The 13,082-nt window shown below is 42.3% G+C and overlaps 1 protein-coding gene across 1 annotated transcript in view; it reads right to left on the bottom strand.

Moving 5' to 3' along the window:
• The window catches only part of LOC139406745 (receptor-type tyrosine-protein phosphatase F-like), a 453,529-nt gene that overhangs the window by 285,197 nt on the left and 155,250 nt on the right, over window positions 1–13,082 (bottom strand). The gene's annotated exons all lie outside the window — the stretch shown is intronic.

Raw genomic sequence — 13,082 nt, 5'->3', positions numbered from 1 at the left:
TTGCAAGTCAAATCAATCACAGTCATTGCAAGTCAAATATATCACTGTAAAATAGTTCAAATGGCTACTACTTGTGCTACACAAATCTCAGTCTCACCGTTGGTTCAGAATTATCCAATTGACCAGACTAAAATAGGACTACATATGTAGATAGGTAAACACAAGGTAGACAACACAGACATTAAATGGTTCCTACAATATGTAGAATGGGGCCCCGGGGAACCTAGATACAAACACCCACACAGCAGATACACTCTGGGGACCACCGGTGACAGGCCCGTAAGGGAGAGACTTTGTGTGTGTGTGTTTTCCAAAACATTAACACATTGGAGGAACACATGGTTGTTGGGTCCGCCAGGAATCGTCACACACACACCCACACACACAAACACACACACATTCGCTAGTCATCTTCCGCATAATTACAGTTGAGCACCTGCCTCTCACAAATGGACCGCAAATCACAAAAAGGCACCACGCTTATGCAAGCCTTTTATGTCATTTTCTTCACATTTTTCTCAGATAGACAGAGCCAAACATTAACTACAAGGCTGCTGCGCTGCCAAGACTGCCATAGGTACAGTCAATCTCTGTTTGAAGCCTGTCCAAGGCAGAGGCGGTCGGGAAGGTTTAACCCTTAACAATGACTTGGTGATGTTGTCCTTTCATTCACACAATAGTCTGAATGATTGGATTAATAATACAATAATAGAAATAGAGGAGAGTGACAAAAAGGATTTGACAGAACGTAATCCTTTACATTCAACTTGAATAACTGAATTAGCTGAATATTGAATAGCAAATCCACTGTGTCATTTCAATGAGCTAGCTTTGCTCAAACTTATAAACGTTGGTTAGGTGGACTCTTTTTCCCCCACACCATGGCAATGACCCAGGGGTGGCAGGGTAGCCTAGTGGTTAGAGTGTTGGACTAGTAACCGGAAGGTTGCAAGTTCAAACACCCGAGCTGACAAGGTATAAATCTGTCATTCTGCCCCTGAACAGGCAGTTAACCCACTGTTCCTAGGCTGTCATTGAAAATAAGAATTTGTTCTTAACTGACTTGCCTAGTTAAATAAAGGTTAAAAAAAAAAATATTGCTAGTGCATTTAATAGGGAATAATAGGGAATATGATGCCATTTGGAATGTAATCTATGGGAAGATCTCAATTGCAAACGTCTGGTGTCCTCTCTCCTTGTCTCCTTCTCAAAACCCATTGGAGGCGAAGATCAGATCAGAGGAGAGGGCCCTTTGGGTTTTGGGGAGGAGAGGGTTATTCCAGGCTCATTGCAAGCCTGTATTTCTCTCAAAAGTAGTGCACAAATATGTTTACATCCCTGTTAGTGAGCATTTCTCCTTTGCCAAGATAATCGATCCCCCTGACAGGTGTGGCATATCAAGAAGGTGATTAAACAGCGTGATCATTACACAAGTGCTGGGGACAATGGAAAAAACACTCTAAAATGTGCAGTTTGTCACACAACACAATGCCACAGATGTCAAGTTTTTAGGGAGCATGCAATTGGCCAGATAATTGAATGTTAATAAATCTACCATAAGCCTGCCGCCAACATTGTTTCAGAGAATTTGGCAGTATGCTGATGTCAACGTTGTGAACAAAGTGCCACATGGTGGCGATGGGGTTATGGTATAGGCAGGCATAAGCTACGGACAACAAACACAATTGCATTTTATCAATATACAGTGACGAGATCCTGAGGCCCATTGTCGTGCAATTCATCTGCCACCATCACCTCATGTTTCAGCATGATAATGCACGGCACCATGTAGCAAGGATCTGTACACAATTCTTGGAAGGTAGAATTGTGTACTATTTCCCATTTCTTCCATGGCCTGCATGCTCACCAGACATGTCACCCATTGAGCATGTTTGGGATGCTCTTAATCGATTTTGTACGACAGCGTGTTCCAGTCTATGCCAATATCTAGCAACATCGCACAGCCATTGAAGAGTGGGACAAATTTCCACAGGCCACAATCAACAGCCTGATCAACTCCATGCGAAGGAGATGTGACGCGCTGCGTGAGGCAAATGGTGGTTACACCAGATACTGACTGGTTTTCTGACCCAAGCCCCTACCTTTTATTTAAGGCATCTGTGACCAACAGATGCATGTCTGTATTCCCAGAAATGTGAAATCCATAGATTCGGTCCTTCAATTGACTGATTTCATTACTTTTAATACAGAATGAAAACATGTTGTCCTCAAAAGTGGGTGCGTGCTTTGGATGAATGCTGCCATTCATGGAGATACAGCCAGTGGGGGGTGAAAGTGATGTCACTCCTAAGCCATTATTTTGAAGAAAGTGTTGTCATCTTTGCGGGAAAACATATAATTTAATTGAGGAGGTTGACATTGCGTAGACCTACATCATCCACTTGCAACCTGACTAAATACATATAATTTGAATTATGACCCTCATAACCCTCATAATGAACACGTTAATGAAAAGAAGAAAAAGGCAAAAAACTAGATGTTGACTTGCATGTGAACGTCTCTCTCTCTCTCTCCTCTTAGCATGCAGGCAAAAAAAACTTCAATTACAGAACAAACAAATCTTTCACACTTCAAAACGAGACGGTTTTCAAGAATTGTGATGTGTCGTTTGCTCAGTTGCTCTGTCTTCCTGTGCCTTCATCTCAAAGAGTTTGGTTGAAAGCATCTCACGGCAGCAATAGCATCCGCAGCGCTCCCCTGTCCAAAATCATCTCTCTCTCGAAACAAGATGGTGCCACTGCATGAGACCTCCTCGCTGAGACAGCTAGCTGGCGAGTCATCACTTTCATCAGAGCTTTCACTTCTGAGACTTCTAACTTCATTGATTCAATAACAGACAGACTCATGAAACATACATTGCCTGACTGCGCCTTATTGGGAGATTATCAGCCTCCCTTGAGGCTTCAACAAACAAATTTACAAACATATGACATGAAGATCAGGATCGTTGCGCCCTAATAAACACATCCCAGGTTTAGAGAGCCATCTTTATGGGGTTGAAACTAAGTAGTGATGTTTGTCAGTGACAATTAGAGAGAAACAAGCACACTCACCCATGCAAGCCATAAACTCTAATTGTAAATGACTGGGTGATGAGTTGTTGGTTTGGTGTTTGCGTAAAGTGTATAAGACTGTGGAAAATAATTCCTTCTCTGTTCTATACAGTGCCATCAGTAAGGCAATGATATAGCATTGTGTGCAGGAGGCTACTTTAATTTATTTCACTAATGTGACAGGCGGTCTGACCTGTGAACTATGAAGTGATGCATCTACATTATGTATTCTTAGATCATATGGTGCATGTACGCTAATTCCAGACAACATGTTGTTTGAGTGCATTAAAGGATTTCAGGGAAATGATAGCCACACGCACACACACACAGAAATGCGCGTACGCACGCACGCACGAACACACACACACACACACACACACACACACACACACACACACACACACACACACACACACACACACACACACACACACACACACACACAGAGAGAGAACCTCAACAAGACTGGACTGCTCTAAAACCCACACATCCATCCACAGGCAACTTGTTTTATTGTTGCTAGATTGATCTGTAATCTTGTTTAATCCCCATATTGCAAATTGACTGCTTCATGTCGGATAGTGTTACCATTTCAAACAGTTTGTTAATTAGAAATCTCTACTGTAGGCCCATAGAGTGGATCTGTCTACTGCTTAAATGCTGAAAGGAAAAGTAGCCTAGTACTCTATAAATGTATCAGTGCTTTATATTTCAATACATCATACTTAAGCCAGCACTTTGATACACACTATATCTGATTATGACAGCGTTGCCATTTCATAGCCTTAACGGAAATACAGAATCTATCTGGGCCATTCATTTATGTAAATGAAATACCTCAGAGATAACACAGGTTGGGTGATATCTGGAGAAGAGGTCCTTTATGTAAATGGTTAGTTTAATCCGGTCAATATTATTTGACAGAGTAATATTGCTCTTCATTCATTCATTCAAATCCCTTAAAGTGGAGGTTTATCCCAATATCAGTTTTTTTTTATACATTGGCTTAATAGAGTCGATGTCCATGCAGTTTGGGCTACACATTAATATATACATTTCCACTATGGAAAGGTGTGAATCTCACAAAAAGGCACTTTGGTTGTTTTTCTCTAGGATGCCTGTCACGGATCCCTCTAGAACTTTCATTGCGCACACCTGGCCCCTATTCCCACTGATTATATTTGTATACATGTGCCCTTCGTTCACTATGGTGCTGTCGATTATTGTTACAATGTCCGTTGGCCGTGTGAGTACCTGTGCCTTGTTGTTTTGGCTTCCGTGCCATTGTAGAGCGCAGATGATTACAGGTCTCATTCTGTGTGATAATCATTGTGCGCTAGTGTTATTTCGAGGTACTCCTAGCTTTTTTGTTTGGGTTTCAACCCTGTGTTTTGTATACGTGTTTGTTTGATTTTCGTCCCCTGCCTTTACATTACACGTTGTATTGTGGGTAAGAAAAAAAAATAAAACGATTACGCATTCCTGCGCCTGTCTCCCGACCCATTATACCAACATGACAGAATAATCGACCCTTAAGTGAGACAGCGGGAATGGCCCGCCCGACGATGCTGCGACTGGTCCGTTCAGCACTGCTGCAACTTCGGCAGCTGTGACTGGGTCGTCCGAAGTCGCCACAATGGGTCCGTCCGACTATGCAACTTCATCAGCTACAACTTTCCTGTCCGATGCCAGCACAACCGGTCCATCCGATGCCATTGCTACTGGCCCGTCCGACGACAACGCAACTTAGGCAGCTCCATTGGGTCCTGATCGACCCACACTGCGTTCCTGTGATCGTCCTCGAGGCCGGTGTTGTTGCGCTGCGTATGCAGCGTGTCGGGGGGGGGGGGTACTGTCACAGATCCCTCCGGCACTTTCAGTATGCACACCTGTCCCCTATTCCCACTGATTAGTACTTGTATAAGTGTGCTTTTTGGTATCCATTGGGCTGTCCATTATTGTTACTATGTCCGTTGGTGCGTGTGTGAGTACCTGTGCTGTGTGTTGTGGAACGGATTGCGCAGATGATTCGGGTCTCGTCCTGTGTGTTATTTATTTGAGGTACTCCTCGCTCTTTTGTTTGGGTTATTACCCTGTATTTTGAATACAGGTTTGTTTGGTCTTAGTCCATATGCCTTTACACGGCATGCAGTAATTTGGGTACAATAAAAACGTCTATTACGCATTCCTGCGTCTGTCTCCCGATCCTTCATGCCAACGTGACCATGCCCACAAGTCTCAAAACACTCGTCTGAAGGTAGCCCGGTACCAGTTAAAAAAATGAAGTATATATGGAAGAAGTTTAATGACAATATTTGTATATGCTGTATATGGGTCAAAAAACAATATAGAATTTCCTGATCTTTCTTATATCTCTCAGATACATGACAGACACTTCCTTTTGATACATTTTTTTCCCCATGTATGAATCTGTTATTCAGTGGGTTTCTATGGACTAATAGCAGTAAGGTCAAATTCAATGTTTCACCAAATCAAATCTGTTAATATATTTTTTATCCCTAAAGGGGTTCCAAAGTTCAAAATCAAATAGCAAAATTATACTTTTTATTTTACTAGGCAAGGCAGTTAAGAACAAATCCTTATTTACAATGACTGCCTACTGTGAAAGCCCCCCCGGCCAAACACTCCCCTAACCCGGACAATTGTGACCGCCCTGTGGGACTCCTGGTTGTGATACAGCCCGGGATTGAACCCAGGTCTGTAGTGACACCTCTAGCACTGTGATGCAGTGCCTTAGACCGCTGCACCACTCGGGAGCCCTAAAATCCTTGATGTGGCCATCTTAAACCTTTTGTTGTCTTCAGGGTAAAAAATGAAATTATATTTATTCAACTTGAAATTTTATGATTTTTCCTTGAGTGACCCCAACATTAGAAAAAGTGAAACATCGCCTTTGTTCATATTTCCATGAAAGCTGTTCACCAGCAGGGTACAAAGATTGTCTTATGGTTATAAAATATTTTGTAAACCACACACACACACACACACACACACACACACACACACACACACACACACACACACACACACACACACACACACACACACACACACACACAAGGACACACATACACACACAAAAAAACACACACACACAAAGAGAAATTTAGATGATATGTGCTACTGATTGAACTCAGCCAGCAGCTCCTGAAGAGGAAGATCACCATGGTTGGCACAGTTAGAAAGAACAAGCTTGAGCTCCCCCCTGCACTCCTCGCAACAAGGGGGAGAGAGGCCTTCTCATCAAAGTTTGTCTTCACCCCCACCACCGCTCTAGTTTGTTACCTCCCAAAGAGGAACAAGAATGTGGTCCTCCTGAGCACACTGCACAAAACAGCTGAGACCAGTGATCGGGAGGACAGGAAGCCAGACATAATCCTGGACTACAACCACAACAAAGGAGGCATAGACAACCTGGACAAGGTGATTGGAACTTACAACTGCAGGAGGATGACTTCCTGCTGCCCCCTGGTCATCTTCTGGGAAAGGCACTTGTAACCCCACACATTCAAAGAAGGGAGCGCCTCCCACTCACAGCAGCGCTACTGAAAGCTGTCCAGGGGGCTGAATCTTGTCCTGATCCACCTGAGGCTGCAGCTGGGGCAGGCAAGAGGAGGAGATGCCAATTCTTCCCCCCCAAAGAAGGACTGTAAAACAAATACTAAGTGCTGCACATGTGAGAAATACATCTGCAAAGTCCATTTACACACACTTGCATACTGTCCTACATGTGCTAATTAGAGTTGATTGGTTTATGTTCTTCACGTTTTTGTTTTGTATCTATTATCTTATTTTATTATGATTTATTGTTGTTGTTTATACACCTTGTGGGTGGGGGCATAGGATAAAAAAATGGGAGGAGACTAGTATTTTGTAGTTGAATTCCTCATTGTACAGTATCTAAGAATATGTATCACTATGTTGCCAAAAAAGTTAATGACTGTTATTGTTTCACTTCATAAAATGCATTCTAAACTACTTTCTGCACATTTCTGCTACTTTCTTAGGCTATACAAGTGTGATCTCTTCCTAAAGAAATGTATGTTTACACCTATGCAGTACCTGTAGCAACAATATGAATAATAATAATCAATTATGACAGGTGTGTTGTAATAAAAATGAGTGGTGTCCACTGATTAAATGCAATTTTCTGCATTGTGAAGAGGGAAAACCCAGATATTCAAAGTCTGTGATGAATCACAGGTTGTTTCTTGATGCAAAATAGATTGTGGGTTTAAAATTCAATAAAGATGCTTTATTTCAGGGGTTTAGTGAAGGCAAGTCATTTTTTACCCTTAGGACAAGTGGAGTATACCGAATGTTAAGACTACACAAGGGTTAAAACGAATTCTATATGTTAGCTTAGTAGAACCCCAAATAGAAAAATGATCCTTGGTTTGACCATTTTAACCCCCCCCCCCCCAATAGAAAGGTACTCTACACAAATGCCCTGTGTCTATTTCAGATCGCTGACCTGTGTATCTATCACATTAAATTAGGTCTAATAAAAGGTCAAATGAAGTCAAAATAATGAGCTTTAAATTTGCAACACCCTGCACCTACTTAGAGGATCACACACAGTGGCCAAAAATAGTCAACACAACTGAAGACTACAAGTACCCTGCTTCTATGTCAGATCACTGATTTTCCCTATTCCTTAAAACACCCCATAGCTACTACTTAGAGGATCACACACGGTATCAGTCAAACACTACTAGAGACTGAAGTTAAACTAACTCTTGGGAGTTTTCTGCCTGCTTTGTTGCTTTGTCTCAATGACACCCTGTGACGACTGGTGGTTCGAGAGAGCCAAAGTCAAGCGTGTTTACAGCTGAATGCTCTTTGGGGGGGACTGATATCTTTTCCCAGCAGATGGTACAGGGCTGGGAGGATGTGACTCCCCTAGGGAGAATCTCTCTCTCTCACTCTTTCTCTCTGGAGGACAAACCATCTCTAAAGAGGTTAAAGTCTCATCCTCCACAGCACAGAGAAAGGAGGATGATTTAGTGAAATGCTAGGCTATCTGAGATCCCACAGTAGCTCGATTAACATGGTACATCTTACATTCCTGTACAATCTACTGATACTCCACTTACTTACTTCATTGAACCCCATTTAGCAGTGAACATATCAACAGTAATAACCTCAGAGACACTGTGGGAGGTGAAAGACAAATCAGGGGGGGTAGTGAGTCTAATTCCCCACAGCACAGAGAGAGGAGGATGATTCAGTGAAGAACTACACCCACTAAGCAGTTACAGTCCTGCAATGTCTTTTGGACGTCTTTTTTTGGTCCTCACCGGACCAGCTGTCTTTTTTTGTGTAGTCCAAGGACGTTGATTCTTGGTCCGGTCCGGACCCAATCTGAACCAATCCTAATGTCTATTTGGCCCAAACATACACGTCTATGTTTGGTTCAGATTTCGTCCCAGGGATGTTAATAGATCGGCAAGTAAGGGTGCTCTCGAGCGGCTAGATGTTCTTTACCATTCGGCCATCAGATTTGCCACCAATGCTCCTTATAGGACACCACTGCACTCTATACTCTTCTGTAAACTGGTCAACTCTGTATACCCGTCGCAAGACCCACTGACTGATGCTTATTTATAAAACCATTTCAGGCCTCACTCCCCCCATCTGAGATATCTACTGCAACCCCCATCCTCCACATACAACATCAGTTCTGCCAGTCACATTCTGTTAAAGGTTCCCAAAGCACACACATCCCTCTCACTCTCGTCTTTTCAGTTTGCTGCAACTAGTGATTGGAATGAGCAACAACAAACACTCTTATCTCAATCTCTTCATTCAAAGACTCAGTAATGGACAGTCTTACTGACAGTTGTAGCTGCTTTGCGTGATGTATTGTTGTCTCTACCTTCTTGTCCTTTGTGCTGTTGTCTGTGCCCAATAATGTTTGCACCGTGTTGCTGCCATGCTATGTTGTTGTCTTAGGTATCTCTTTATGTAGTGTTGTGTTGTCTCTCTTGTCGTGATGTGTTTTGTTCTATATTTTAATTAAATGTTTTATTTATTTTAAATTCCAGCCCCCGTCCCCACAGGAGGCCTTTTGCCTTTTGGTAATTTGCAAATAAATTCATTAAAAATCCTACAATGTGATTTTCTGGATTTTTTTTTCTCATTTTGTCTGTCATAGTTGAAGTGTACCTATGACGGAAATCACAGGCCTCTCTCATCTTTTTAAGTGGGAGAACTTGCACAATTGGTGGCTGACTAAATACTTTTTTTCCCCACTGTATGTTCACTGGAAATAGTGTACATTTAACACTTTCCAGAGTTAGATGGACACCATTGAGTTTGCTGTGCCCACTGAGTTTCACACGCCGATAAGACACACTTTCTCTAATACACGAGTATGAGTTGGACACCTAAGTCTCCCTAATGTCCTGTCCAGTCTGTAATGCATAACAAGTATGACCTTCTACTACAAGATCATGAGTGTGTAACCAACCCTATGAGAAAAGGTTGAATGTGAGCATCTGAAAGTCCTACAGACACACACGGGGACCTAAACACAGAATTAATGCAGAATATGAACACATTCCCTTCACAAAACAAACCCTTCTGCTCTCGTACAGCTGTGCTAATGAGTTGTGAAAGGGTAGTTGGAGTTTTATAAGAGGGAGGAATGTACTCTCTTCACACATCCAACAGTCTCTTGGAAGGAGACCGTAGCTGAAAAGACAGACGGGAGGACCAGACAGCATAAGAGTGCTCCCATACTTAAGAGAAATATGGATGGATATGATGTGGTGTGTGATGAAAAAGTAGGGGTCCTTCCAGCAACCCTTATTTAAAATAGGTACCGCCTTGTAACCAACATCGGAGAAGGCGTGTTTGCAGAGGGGAGTGGTTTATATTGCGGAAAAAGCTACTCTACTGGTGCCAACATTTGACTGTAGGGTGTCAGCAACTACACTGAACCAAAATATAATGGCAACATGCAACAATTTCAAAGCTTTTACTGAGTTACAGTTCATATAAGGAAATCAGTCAATTGAATTCAATTAATTAGGCCGTAAGCTATGGATTTCACATGACTGGGGATAAAGATATGCATCTGATGGTCACAGATACCGTCACATAGAGTTGATCAGTTTGTTGATTGTGCCCGGTGGAATGTTGTCCCACTCCTCTTTAATGGAAGTGCAAAGTTGCTGGATTTTGGTGGGAACTGGAACAAGCTGTCATACACGTCGGACATTGCTGCAGGGACTTGCTTCCATTCAGCGGCAAGAGCATTAGTGAGGCCAGGCACTGCTGTTGGACGATTAGGCCTGGCTTGCAGCCAGCATTCCAATTCATCCCAAAGGTGTTCAATGGGGTTGAGGTCAGGGCTCTGTGCAGGCCAGTCATGTTCTTCCACATCGATCTCGACAAACCATTTCTGTATGGATCTTGCTTTGTGCACAGAGACATTGTTATGCTGAAACAGGAAAGGGCCTTCCCCAAACTGATGCCTCAAAGTCAGAAGCACAGTGATCTAGAATGTCATTGTATTTTGCAGCGTTAAGATTTCCCTTCAATGGAACGAATGGGCCTTGCCAGAACCCTGAAAAACAGCCCAGACCATTATTCCTCCTCCACCTAACTTTACAGTTGGCACTATGCAGTCGGGCAGGTAGCGTTCTCCTGGCATCCCCCAAACACAGATTTGTCCTTCAGACTGCCAGATGGTGAGGCTTGTGTGCGGCTGCTCAGCCATGGAAACACATTTCATAAAGATCCTGACAAACAGTTATTTTGCTGACGTTGCTTCCAGAGACAGTTTGGAACTCGGTAGTGAGTGTTGCAACCGAGGACACACAATGTTTAAGCGCTACGCGCTTCAGCACTCGGTGGTCCGTTCTGTGTGCTTGTGTGGCCTACTACTTCATGGCTGAGTCGTTGTTGCTCCTAGGCGTTGCCACTTCATAATAAGAGCACTTACAGTTGACCGGGGCAGCTCTAGCAAGGCAGAAATGTGACGAATTGACTTGTTGCAAAGGTGTTATCCTATGATGGTTCCACGTTGAAAGTCACTGAGCTCTTCACTTAGACTATTCAACTGCCCACGTTTGTCTATGGAGACTGCATGGCTGCTTGTTCAATTTTAAGCAATGGGTGTGGCTGAAATAGCCGAATCCACTAATTTAAAGGGGTGTCCACGTTGTATATATAGTGTATTGCAGTAGTGTATATACATTATATGCACTACTGTTCAAAAGTTGAGTCACTTAGAAATGCCCTTGTTTTTGAAAGAAAAGCAAATTTGTTGTTCATTAAAATAACGTGAAATTGATCAGAAATACAGTATAGACATTGGTAATGTTGTAAATCAACATTTTTAATGGAATACCTATATTGGCATAAAGAGGCCCATTATCAGAAACCATCACTCCTGTGTTCCAATTGCACGTTGGGTTAGCTAATCCAAGTTTATAATTTTAAAGTACCTGTTATAGTAGTATATATTATATATAATAAACTGTTATAGTAGTGCATTACAGTGGCTTGTGAAAGTATTTACCCCCTTGACATTTTTCCAATTTTGTTGCAATTCAACCTGGAATTAAAACAGATTTTTGGGGGGGTTGTAGTATCATTTGGATTTACACAACTTGCCTACCAATTTCAAGATTATTTAAAAAAAAATTGTAAAACAAACAAGAAATAAGACAAAAAAAACAGAAAACTTGAGCATGCATAACTATTCACCCCCCAAAGTCAATATTTTGTAGAGCACCCTTTTGCAGCAATTACAGCTGCAGGTCTCTTGGGGTATGAATCTATAAGCTTGGCACATCTAGCCACTGGGATTTTTGCCCATTCTTCAAGGCAAAACTGCTCCAGCTCCTTCAAGTTGGAATGGGTTCTGCTGGTGTACAGCACTCTTTAAGTTATACCACGGATTCTCAGTTGGTTTGAGGTCTGGGCTTTGATTAGGCCATTCCAAGACATTTAAATGTTTCCCCTTAAATTACTTGAGTGTTGCTATAGCAGTATGCTTAGGGTCATTGCTGGAAGGTGAACCTCCGTCCCAGTCTCAAATCTCTGGAAGATTAAAACAGAATTTCCCTGTATTTAGCACCATCCATCATTCCTTCAATTCTGACCAGTTTCCCAGTATCTGCCGATGAAAAACATCCCCACAGCATGATGCTGCCACCACAATTCTTCACTGTGGGGATGGTATTCTTGGGGTGATGGGAGGTGTTGGGTTTGCGCCAGACATAGCGCTTTCCTTGATGGCCAATAAGCTCAATTTTAGTTTCATCTAAACAGAGTACCTTCTTCCATATGTGTTCTCCAAAAGGCATGTCTCCCACATGCCTTTTGGCGAACACCAAACGTGTTTGCTTAGTTTTTTTCTTTAACTTCTTATGGCTGCAGGTGCAGTATTGAGTACAGTGCCTTGCGAAAGTATTCGGCCCCCTTGAACTTTGCGACCTTTTGCCACATTTCAGGCTTCAAACATAAAGATATAAAACTGTATTTTTTTGTGAAGAATCAACAACAAGTGGGACACAATCATGAAGTGGAACGACATTTAAAAATTAAAAACTGAAAAATTGGGCGTGCAAAATTATTCAGCCCCTTTACTTTCAGTGCAGCAAACTCTCTCCAGAAGTTCAGTGAGGATCTCTGAATGATCCAATGTTGACCTAAATGACTAATGATGATAAATACAATCCACCTGTGTGTAATCAAGTCTCCGTATAAATGCACCTGCACTGTGATAGTCTCAGAGGTCCGTTAAAAGCGCAGAGAGCATCATGAAGAACAAGGAACACACCAGGCAGGTCCGAGATACTGTTGTGAAGAAGTTTAAAGCCGGACTTGGATACAAAAATATTTCCCAAGCTTTAAACATCCCAAGGAGCACTGTGCAAGCGATAATATTGAAATGGAAGGAGTATCAGACCACTGCAAATCTACCAAGACCTGGCCGTCCCTCTAAACTTTCAGCTCATACAAGGAGAAGAC

Source organism: Oncorhynchus clarkii, chromosome 4, assembly GCF_045791955.1.
Source record: "Oncorhynchus clarkii lewisi isolate Uvic-CL-2024 chromosome 4, UVic_Ocla_1.0, whole genome shotgun sequence".
Lineage (NCBI taxonomy): Eukaryota > Metazoa > Chordata > Actinopteri > Salmoniformes > Salmonidae > Oncorhynchus > Oncorhynchus clarkii.
Note: the sequence above shows the minus strand (reverse complement) of the source record. Positions and strands in the feature narration are given on the sequence as shown.